Source organism: Daktulosphaira vitifoliae, unplaced genomic scaffold (genome assembly GCF_025091365.1).
Source record: "Daktulosphaira vitifoliae isolate Bord-2020 unplaced genomic scaffold, ASM2509136v1 Scaffold_3, whole genome shotgun sequence".
NCBI classification, from domain to species: Eukaryota; Metazoa; Arthropoda; class Insecta; order Hemiptera; family Phylloxeridae; genus Daktulosphaira; species Daktulosphaira vitifoliae.
This window is the reverse complement of record NW_026099574.1, coordinates 29,669,761-29,682,770: the sequence shown is the minus strand read 5'-3', so window position 1 is coordinate 29,682,770 and position 13,010 is coordinate 29,669,761. Positions and strand designations below refer to the sequence as shown.

General features: G+C 24.6%; 1 protein-coding gene across 2 annotated transcripts in view; it reads left to right on the top strand.

The window, feature by feature from the left end:
* Window positions 1–6,794: 6,794 nt before the first annotated feature.
* Window positions 6,795–13,010, top strand: part of LOC126900545 (cadherin-89D) — a 30,366-nt gene continuing 24,150 nt past the window's right edge. Inside the window, exon 1 of one of the 2 annotated variants that reach the window (XM_050676347.1) lies at window positions 6,795–7,041. The gene's annotated coding sequence lies outside the window, so the exon portion shown is untranslated. The remainder of the gene's footprint in view (window positions 7,042–13,010) is intronic. The other variant, XM_050676346.1, reaches the window with a different exon arrangement.

The following is a 13,010-nucleotide window of genomic DNA, read 5'->3' as shown; positions in this document are numbered from 1 at the left end:
ATATAAAAATGGATAATTGGTTAACTTTTATTCAAAGTAGCCTATATCTCTAACTTAATTTGATTAAATAATCTGAAGCTAAAAATATAATTTATGCTGTGACCATTTCAAAACCATTTACAATATTGTAAAATATAATAAAAAAAAGTTAAAAAGAGTATTCTCATATTTTAATTATATTCTCGAGACATTTCTGGAAATATTCTTATAAAAGATTATTACGGTAATTTTGTATCACTAGTCACAATTCAAAAAAATTTTAATTTTTTAAAAACATCAGACTCAAATTGAAACAATATTTACATATTTATGGTATTCAGAAAGTAAAGAAACGGGTTTCTTTTGTTCTGATTGTTTGTAACAATTGATCTGTTTCTTTACTTACTAAATACTCTTTATACTGTTCATGTAAATTATGTAATGATATTATTTTTCAATTACTTTACTGAAGGATTTTTGGATTGTTTTGTTAGTATTATAAATAATATTTTCTCTTTAATAAGTGTTATTAAATAATGAGTTACTCGTGTATTGTGAATTGTTATTATGTATTTAATATGGAACTTTGTACAATGTCAGTTTCAACTTAAAGTATACGTGTACAAAATATGTATAATATTATGTAGTTATATTTAACTGCATAAATAGAAAAATTGGTAATTGCGAATTTAAATAAGCTAATGGAATTTATAAAACTGTTAATAGGTACAATCAGGTAAAAATATTTGTGAAGGAAAAATACGAGAGGGAAATTAAATGCATTGCCTCTACAAGTACATTAATAAATCTATCAAATAGTGTGCGTGCAGGCGTAGGTCAGCTTGGCGGCGTACCGAACCGGAAGGAATAACCTACTTACCGACTAACACCGTAGACAGGTAGTTTCCACCTCCCATTATCTCTTAAAAAACCACAACACACGGTAAACAAGGTAAAAATTATACCGTTTTCTTTATTTTTTATACAACTGTTATTACGCTCACTATATTATAGTGACGCTGCTGCTGTTTCAGCTGTTCTTCGTTATGATAGTTATTCCAAGGCAATCGTTGGCAGCGAGATGAACTTTGATCCGGCAAGACCAGTCGTTGTATCACGATTTCCTGTCTTATTCATGTAGCTGGTCTTTAGATTTTAGCCATTCTCGTTAGTGGCAGCAGATGCAGTTTCCCAGATCCGGCAAAGAGATACGGGGCGAAAACGTGGGAAACTCGCTGACCTTGAGGAGTATTTCAGATGTCAATTGTCTTCAAAGGCTTGCTATTTGTATCACGAGTTACTAAATAATAGAGCCGATGTGCAATTCAGATATTGAAAATCGATCAATATATGTGAAATGAGAATTATCGGAATCGGGTTTATTTAAATCCGATATCTACACCGATAGTATGACAAATTGTATTAATACCTTACAATCAGGGGGATTTATAATCAACCTGGTAAACAATTAAATATTATCGCATACTGCCTCTTTATTGAAATTTTAAGCAATGCCGTATTAGTTCATACTGATTACCTCTATTACTTCTGGTCCAACTGTTATCAGTGTTAATAACTATTGAGTCTTTTGTATTTACTGTGTTTAACACCTTTCAATTTTATCAACAATAAGAGAAAGATTTTTTAATTTTATGCGAGTAATATTATGTTTTGAAATATATTTATAATAATTATTACATCTATAAAGTGTCGCGCCAGGTTTTGACATATTCAATAACTTTTAATCCAGCGTATATTTTACGTCACTTTTTTTCTTACAATAATTTTCGGTTTTGGAGTACGTTAAAAACATATTTCTTATTATTAGTCTCAATAAAAAAAAATACATATTACGAATTTTCTATTAATTGATTAATATTTCAACATTTATGAATATGTTAAAGCTTACATGAATTAAAAAAAATTACAGATATATCTGTAAATATTCTAAACTTTTGACTACTTTTACGATCCTAAAATTATTATATTATGAAATGTTATGCTATATTTATCATTAAGTTTTATTTTTAATAGATTTATTTGAATGCATTTTTTGATATTGAATATTTACTTAATGTATTAACAGATTTTTTTATTTTGTTTTTGTGTAATCATTTTGAGATAAATTATTAAGAGGTTTTACAACTTGTAATATTTCTTATCAGTATAAAATTTGTACATTTTTTGAAAACATTGATGTACATAATGTGCTGTGAGACCTCAATATATATATATAAAGATGTATTCTGAAGGTTCTGTTTGATTTTTGTGCTGAGAAGTGGCGTATTTTTTGAAATTTTATTTATTGTAGTATATAATTTTTGATAATTTTTTTGGTGTAGTATGGGCAGTAAATATCGAATAATCAGAAAAAGTGATATTGGCCCAACCCTACTCAATACTAAAAAATTGGATATATCGAAATAATATTTGCTTTTACGAATTATTAGTAGTATTAGTTAAAATTTAAAAAAAAAAAATGATTAATCGACTCTTATTAACTATTTAAAAATTTAAAAGATTTGGCGAATGAAATACATTAATAAAGAAAAAATTATCTACAATATTAAAATGTATAATACAAAATATTCACTCAGGTATTAAAAAGATAATTTCTATTAGGATATTTTCGAACTGGAAAATAACTTAAATTAAAAACCGAACTTTTAAAATGAATACAATACATTTTTTTTTTATAATACAGAGGGATGGGTTTTATTATTTTGATAATTATGTGAAATATTTCTATTTTTATATGATAATAATATAATTAAATCATCGGGGTTTTTTTTTTAATTTTACTTATTTTTATCTGGTTTTAAACTAATATATAAATAAAAAGCAAAATTACAGAGAAAAATTTTCCTTTTTGTTCTTCTGCTCAACTATATGCTGAACTATGCTTAGATAATTTTCTATTTAAAACGTAACGAGAAATCATTGATTTAATATGTAACAAGTTTTTTTAACATAATTAGATTTTAAATAGAAATTAAGAAACTAGTTACCTTGTGTTTAAATTAAATTACAATAATTATGTTGTTTGTATTTGCACTGATTGTTTACTACCTGTTTACAATGGTATTTCATATTATTTGTATATTGTACAAATAAAACATCATCACAACTTTTGAACAAATCAAGAAATGTTAAGCTAGCACTAACAAAAGTTTAAACTTGAATCAATCTAATTCAATTTCTACATGAAGTACCTAATGAATTTCACATAATTGTAAGTAACAATTTATTATTAAATCACAAGTTTTTAAAATGTTGAATCTGGAAATATAAGAATATTTATTTAATTAAAAAATAATATAAAATTCTAAACATCAGAAATACAAAAACTTTGTTACGTTCATTACATTCAGTATTACGTTCATACTTGTAAAATAATTATAATTTTAAATTCTAATGTTAATTCTTACAAACACATTTTTTTCTTCGTTATTGTATTAAAAAATTAGGATTAAAATTCGTGAAATTTTTAGTAATTTTTTAGTTTTTATGATATGATCAGTTTTATATCCTTTTATTTCCCGAACTAAACATGCTATAGAAGGTGGCGGTTGTCTTTACATATTATACATAACTGAAAAATAGTTTTTAAATGGATGTAAGTTATTTTTAAAACAGGATATTTGTGTCTAATGAGTGTATTTAACATCTCCATCTTACGGTGACTCAATATTTATACTATAACGACGATAATTAATAATTCTACAGCAATAAATACCTTTTATTGAAATACATAATATATGCAAATTCTAGATAAAAAATAATAATGATATTAATAAAAAAATATTACTACGTTTTCTTGAGAATTAATCAAAAAGTTTGTACTGAATATGAAGTTTTCGGAATAACTCAATAAAATTTATAATTTCACATAAATCTGGCTCCAACTGTAACAATAATATTTGCCTACAAATTAATTCATTTATTATATTGTAAATCATTTTACGAGAGAGAAGTTAAATTAAAATACGATACAATGCTTTCTTCAACATTTTTTACAGTTCTTTAATATATTCTTTAGTTCTTTAGATTAAAATAAATGAAAATGTCAAAAGTTTTAGAATTTTCAATAATCTTACTTCGTATTTATTTAATTAGAATTACTATCAATTGATTTTTTTAAGGAAAATACTTACTCATTAACAAAATATTCACCTCATAAAGTTTGATAAAAACCAATAAATATTTTGAATCATGACAACAGCCATTTTATTATTTACAATTTTTTTTTTAAAGTTTCTTAATATTTAAATCCGAGTTTTAGTTCTTATTTTTTAGTAAAAAATAGTTGTGCTGTAGAATTATTCATTAACGTCGCTATAATATATTTATTAAGTCATTGTAAGATGAAAAGGTCAAATATACACTCATTAAGTAAAACTATTCTGTTTTAAAAATAACTCTTATCCATTGGCTATGAAATAATAATTTTTACGATAATTTATCATTCATGTTTTGCTCAGAAAATGTAGTTTTTAGTCATTAGTGAAAAAGTAATGTATGTGCTAGAAAGTTATGATTTTTGTAATTTCAATACTACGAAAATCATAATGTATTTACATGTAAACAAAATTGAAATATTTGTTATTCATTTTGTGTCACTTTATATCTTATTAGCTACTGTAAAATTTAGTTTTCACTCAAAGTAAGAACTTGATATATGATTTTAATTCATTCGTGTTATTACAGAGAATAACTGGATAATTTAAAGTTAGTATAGTCTATGAAATGAAATGAAATGAAATGTACTAAAAGCTATACTACTGATCGGCGCCAATTTTTTCACTGAACTTTCTAGCGACCTAGTACGGAATAAAGATAACGTTATTTTTTTTATTTACACAATTTATTCAAATGAATTTAGAAAACTATACAAGGCATCTGTTTTTATAAATGTATAAATTTCCATAGGACTTTCTTTTGATTACTATAAATTATGCTATCGGCAATTTTTCTGAAATATAATGAAATGTAATAATTACACGATAAAACATGGACCACATAGCTAATCTTTCGAGTCTTCTTTACCTTCAAGCAGTATGGTCAACGGTCAAAAACCAGTTGGATAACTGTTCACCAATCTTACTACAGTATGAAGAATTTTAATTTTTCAAATGGGATATGTAAAAATACGCTCACGCTAATTGTGCTTATAGGTACTTGCTAAAACAGTGTTTGTTAACGATTAAAAGTGTGTGCATTATATCGATTTAATAATTTGATTTTTGGAAAGTCTATATCTGAATATCAATATGTTTAAAAGATACTATACTTGAAATTGAAATTATCTGTTTATTAATGTAATTTAAACATTTCATTACACGGATATCGTAATTAAAATATTATTCGTTTATTTCCATCCATAACCTTCAATAGTTAAAAAGTTCAATAATTTATAAAAAAAATTTTAAAGAATATGTTTTGACAATTTTATCATTTAATGAATAATCATACTAATTTAATATTTCAATTAAATATTTTCAAAACACACATACAGATTTAGAAAGTATGTTCTATGAAAATATATCAGTGCAATATTTTACTATCAATTTGAATAAATAAATAACATTTAATAATAAAAAAATAAGGATTTTTTAAATTATATTAAAGTTTTTTATTTATATTAAAATGAATGAGTTTAATTGTATAAACACGAGCACCTACTTGTTCAGAAATTATTGATTTTTTTGTGATTTTAATCATTAGTTATCATTATTCCTAACAGCAATATTATTTAATTGATCAGCTGTATAGCTGTAGCCTATAAAAGGAAAACCGAGTTTTTCTCTTTTATTCCCTTTTATCGACTAATATTCAACGTGAATTATATCCGTGAAACTTTATAATTAAATTAATAAATAAATGAAAATTAGCAACAATTTTAGAAGTTTATGTATGTAAAACTAAATTGATACAGTAGATATAGTATTTAGTTTAATTAACTAAACTAAATATATTTACTTAGAAAAAATTTCTTCACACATAATACTGATTAAACTCTCAACGTAAAAGAAATCAGATTGAGTTTGGGAATTGACATTTATTTTAAGTAATTATATATCAAACGGTACATTATAATTTTTTAACATGCGAAACTCTTTCAATTATAATTTTCACACCTATGATTACTCAACTAAAGAAAGTATCTTAAGGATTGTTTTTGTTTAAACCAATTACTGAAATAGCGTTTAGCTTCAGGTTATATTTAAATACAACTCAACTGTCGAATAATAATTTTTCACCGTATTTTAATTTTATTATTGATGTTTATAAGTGCCGAAGGAATAATTTAAATTTCTAGTAAACTCATATAATTTTAGAACTGCTTAGATAAACTGTAAATGTTTTAAATACTCTTAATGTTTAACTGTCGTGTCTAAAACAATATTAGAATACGATTGTATGGTCTAAAAATTTAACATGACGTGTCTACTAAATTCTATGTCCTAAACGATTTCTTGGTCTTTCTGGAAAATGACGTTTAATTTCACCAAAAAAAGAACGGTTTTATAACGTGACATTATATTATACGGATGATAATTTATTCAGGAAACACTGTAATCCGCCAAAACAATCTTCAGATAATGTAAACACCGCGAAAGAATGACGTTCCGGATGATATATTTTTAGTAATGAAGTTATTTGTTAAGACATAACGACGTCCCAAGTATATCACAGTCTATTGTTTAGAATTACCAGCGATAATTGATTAGTCTTAAAACGGCATCGAAGAAGATCAAACAAGATACCCGTCGACGTATCTTCAGATGGCTGCCACCTCCGATTACTTTTCCAGTGTTCCCTTCTAAAGTAAACGTAACTGTTGCTGAACTATCAGCCTCGAAAGACATACCGGCAGACTAGCAGTCCACTGCCGACGACCACCGAACGACGCGCGGTAAACATAAATGATTTCCGTAAACATGTGACATGTGCGTGTGTAAATTTTGCCGTTTTTTTCTTAAAAATTATAACCGAGTTTTGTTTTATTTTTGCCCTATTTAGAAAATAAGGAATTTAACTTTATACATATCATAGTAGTTTGTAAGTACAACTTTTTTTTTAATAAAACATTAAAAAATATTACATTTAAAAATAAAAAAAAGGCATTTTTTTATTATTTATAAAATTTGTTATTAAATAATTATTATTCAAACAGAAATTACATAGTAAAATATTAATTTTTGATAAATGCAGCATTTTAAAGTTACATTTTATAAAACACCTTTTTTCACGAACATTTTATATCGACGCATAGATACTTTAAATAAACGTTCATTCAATTTTTAATTCATGAATTCAAAACATTCACAAAATATTGATATGTTGAGTCGAGAAGTTTAAAACTGATAATGGTTAAAAGCATAAATGAGTTTAATTACTTGAATCTTGAATTATATGTACCAACATAGTCTTAAAATGTTAAATAATTTGATACCATATAAATTTTTCTTTTGTGAAATAAGTCAAATAATAATTTTTTTAATTAAACAAACTATTACAGTTTAAAACTTTTCTTACAAAAATAAAAATACATATTATCTTCAACTATTAAAACATATTAAATCTAATGTCTAGTCTAAAAATCTAAGACTTATAACTAAGATGATAATAATTATAGTTTATGATAAGTAATTATTTGTAATTACTATATTATATATATTTAGTAGTGATTAATTATTTAAGTAGTACCAAAATATTATTTAACTTGTAAATTATTTAAGATCAATAATTTATATTACAAATTATTTTGATATAATTATAAAAATTAGTTATTCTATAAAAGTTTTTATGCTCTACGATTATCAAAAGGTTACAGATTTATTGGTGTTTACTTCAAACTTTTTTCAGTGTTTACGTTTACTCACTTTTTAATTGTAGATTAGAAATGCAAGAAATCTATAGTGCGAAACGTTCTAAATGTTCTGGAAGAGTTAATATTTTCTAATGGTAATCTATAAAACCGTTATTATACAATTTTTTCAAACAACTTAATCCAAATAGTTCAGTACCCTTAAATAAGTAGTCCTTAGTCAACTAATATTTGAATAATTATGTTTATTAAGCAGACAACAAATACAACAACTTAAAATAATGATAAAATATTGAATGCTACTCGAAAATAATTTTATTACTAGGCTTAGTAGGTGAAATAAATAGTTTTAATGGTGACTACAGTATTGAAGTTTCAATTTATTACTTGTCACTTACTTAGATTTAATTAGAGTCAAAAGTAATTTTTACCATCTAATATATTTTTGTTCTATTATAATGGATAATTGCATTTCGTACTAGCCTCATTTAAGTCTCTGCGGGACCTCACTGTTGGAATAATAAATGTTAACTGTATCTTACAGGTTTTTTTAAAAGTCTATAATTTGAACTATTTATGAATACACAAATAATAATTTTTTAACTTTTATCTTATCACTTCTTTTTTGACAGGTAGGAACCAATTCTGAATAATATTCCATTGTATTTATTGTTGTTATTAAATAATTAATAATAAAATATTCTGTATAACAATTATTGTTTTCATGTAAGTTCATTTAATTTTATAGATAAATAATGAATATTCCGTTTATTAAATGTTTAACAATTTGCCATTAGTACTATTTTAATCATAGTTAATCATCATTTTAATAATTTTTCACTACATTGAGTTTTTAAAAATCTATCTTTAAAAAAAAATATCCGAATATTCACATACATGTACTGGAAATTTTTAACATATACAATATTAGGAAAAACTTGGTTTTTGATCAAAATTTTATATTTGTGTAGTAATTTTCGATTATTTATTTCCATAAGTGCATCTAGAGAAATTTGAGCATCCGTAAACTCAACATTAGCACCTTCCAAAAAATTAGAACGCATTCTTTCTTTGGTCGTACAAATTAATGTTGTAAATATTTTTATTTTATTATTTTTGAATTTATAACTTTAGAATATTTCACACAAAGTAGTTGTATTTGCTGTAAAATTATAGACGTCTTAAATGTATTTATATACGTGTGCAGATAACGATAATCATGACATTACATTGTATAATGTTTGTAATTTTTGTATTTATTGAACATACCCATTTTATCGATACTAATATGGAAACGTGAGGGTCGTAGCCCCCCACAATTTTCTAAGTCACAATTCTTTTAAACACCCCAGAAATATTTTCTTGTTACACCTATATTTATGCTAAATTACATAATTTGTATCTAACATTGAGGTGTATATTAAAAACATATATATCAATAGTAATTAATTTTACCCCCTTTGTACCCACACCTTTGTAGTAAATTGAATTTATCGTACTTCTAAAAATATTCGTTTGTAAGTAAAAACATTTGATATAAGTTCAATAAAACAATTATTACTATAAACATTTTTTTTATGATATTTTTAATGGTAAACAAATGTCTCGCTTGTCACACGACAAAAGTTTTCTCAGATGGTTTTATACAAAATAATGCATTATATTTATTCCATTAATTATCATTTAATATCTAATTAATATATAAGTTTTAAGTTATATCATACAAACACAAAATTCATTACTATAGTAATGTATGAAAATTGATGCAACAAAGTAATATTTATAATTACGATATTATTTTTTTTTCAAAATAATATTAAATTATTTTTAATACAGTATATTTTATTTGAGTGAAGACAAAAATGAAATGAATAAGACAAATATGGATAAAATTGCGCATAATTCAACAAAAAAAAAACTCCTTAGTCTAGGAACAACCTGTTTGGCAACTTGTAATAAGTAGAAAATAATATAATTTAAAAGTGAAATATTCGTAAATTATAAAATAACTAATTATATTGTGTGACAAATAATAAACTTATAATAAGAGAAATTAATTATTAAGAATTATAATATATAATAAGAAAGTTTTATTTTCAATACAATAGTGTTTTATGGTAATTTAGTATAAGCATTAAGACCATCAAAAAGATATTTTTGAATTGTCATCTCTACACTACGTAGTTTTTCAAATTAAGCCTAGTCAAGTAATTTGAATCAGCTCTTCATAGTTATAGTCAATGATCTTCACATAAAAAGTATTACTGTATTAAGTAGATAGCAGATAATTTAGTAGCATTGTATGTTGACTGACCATCAACGATAATCACATACGCTATAATGCGGATGCTGTTTTTCTGACTGGCGTGACGCATTCTGAAAGTGAATTCAATGAATATTTTGATTTTACATCGTTTGTAGAATAAATGTATGCTTTACGGAAAACATAAGAGCTGTAGTATCAGATGATTCCCGGAGCTATTGGTTATTTACCCAAAAAATAAAATACTTGCATGAGAGAAAGCGATCTTGAATATTGCAGGACAGAGATCTTAAGGACTGCAACAGTAGATATTTTACTAAACGGGTATGTGTACAGGACAGTATAGCGACAACATCAAGTACACCACTACATTATCCAAGTGACCCAGTTGACAACAGCGATGCGCATCTTTTTTATTAACATACTGCACCATTGAATTGAATAAAGAAAAAGTAAATGGTTATTTTATTTTACTCATCATTAGTTCGTATTCATCCAATATATAAATATATTATGTATTAACTTAGAGTTTTCTAATTTTATTAAAATAATTTTCTGCGAGATAAGTTTATTTTTGTGTCCCAACGTGTTTACACACCGGAGCAAGATTGTATTTTGTATATTAATCTCTTGATTGCCATAAACGATTTAAATTACATCAAAGAAACGGAGCGAGTCGCCGTATGAATTTTCGGCTTTGAACTTGATATTTCGTGCGTTGCTGATGAAATGACCTGAATTCTTAAGTACACAATAGTATTACAAAATAAAATAAAAACTTGAAACTTATGTGTATTTAATCATTCCGAATATCAAAGATTATACCACCTTTGCTGTATAGCTCGTGGGTTGTACTACTCAAAAATACTTTACGCAAATTTGAAGTTTGAAGAACATGAATAAAAAATAACAGCACTGGTCACGGTTCTACCATTTTCCGGGAATGTCAACAATTTTGTTTTTAATTCTAGTAAAAGTATTACATTATCATCGTTTACTACTAATCTATTCTATTATTCAACAGATTGGACATAAAAAGAAGCCCAATTATTAACATTTAACAAGATGACATCGACGTTTATAGATAGTTTTAAGATTATAAGATATTGTACGGAATTTCTCCGGATATCGATAGACGATAAAAGAGCTATTGTGAATTGACTGTGGTTCTGTTTTAACTATAATTTAGCGTGATAAATTTATTTCCTCTTTCTTTATATTTTTTATATGTGGTGTACATAAGTGTACAAAAAAAAAAGTCAATACACAAAATTTGGTTTTCCATAATACTAATAATTTATGAGTTGCAAGAAATATTACGTCAATAATACACTAAAGATAACATTTTCATTTATTTTTCAAAAAAATGTTTAAATAAGTAAGCAGTTTCGGAAATATTGAATTAAATATTTCTAGATAAAACAGTAAACTCACTTGTATTCACATTAATATTTAATTATCTCAAGAAAATAAAATAATCACTAAAATTAAAATTGTCCGTAGCTAGTAAGATTACAAACTGTACTAGACTTAAAATGACTTTAAATTGCAGCATGAAAAATTGGACATTTCTTACTATAAAAAAGTTGTACAATATTTTTAAATTGAAATATCTTCCTTTATCTGTAAATAATGTGTATATAATTTTCATTAATCTAAAACAAAGAATTTCACATTAGATACTTTAATAAATAATACTTACTTGTAACATATCATCATTTATACTGCAATTGTTTATCTCAGTTTTTTTAAGTTTTCAGAATGATTAAACAATAGTTTTGAATTACATGCGTTTTAACACAAGGGGTGATTTTATTTTTATAACTACAGTGAAATCTCTTATCAACGGACATGTCGCGAACCAAATTTTTTTTAATTGAGAGGTTTTTGTTCAATGGAGGTTAATTTTAACTTGTAAAAAACCTGACCTTAGAATATTTCCGTTTAATAGAGGTATTTGTCATATAAAAGGTCTATTAAAATAATCTTTCATTGTATAATAAAACTATGAGTCTCACAAAAATTTAAATAGAAAAAAAATGTATCATTTTTTATCAGTATTGAAAAAAATGTCATTGTGTCAAATTTTGAGATACGTATAATTGCAGGAAATATAGGTTAAAACTAATTTTTAAATAATAAAAACCACGAATAATTGTTTTTACGTGTATTATCATTTCTATTGAGATACAAAAATATTCTTTTCAAATAAATTGATTTTATTTTTTAAAGACATAACCCAAGTTTTTCAATGCGATTCAATACTAAATTAATTATTCTGGTTACTGTTATTAAAATTTATGTAATCACTGACCGAAAAGTAATGTTTTATTAATTGTATTTGTTATTTATTTATCAATAGTTTTCAGTTGAAATTATTGTTATAATATTCTGTAAAGTAAAAACTGTAACTAAAGAATATTTTGAATGTTGAACAACTATTTGTGTAAAAGATTATTGAACAATGTCACTATTATGCATAATAGTATTACATGAATTGCTTCTTTTTAACGATAAATGCAATTTTTCTGTTTGTCAATATTCAATAGATAATTGTACCATAAAATTGTATTTTTTACTTTTGAATCAATCAAACTAATATGCGGTACAACAAATCATTGAAATTTTTTATATAACTCAAACATAATGCAATTAGTAAATATATGTAAGACTTATGACGGATATTACATGAGTTTCAATTAAAAAGAACTAAGAACATTTCCTTGACCGTTGTTATTTAATTTAACGAGACTATATTATAGTATCATTTCATCTCTATTTCCAATGTAATTGATTTTTATTATGCGAGTACATTTTTAAATCTTATTAATATGAAATGCATGCTTCATTAAACACTTAATTAAACAAAACTATTATTTATATATATATATATATGATATTTGTTTATTGATCATTTAATAAGATATTAAATCTAAC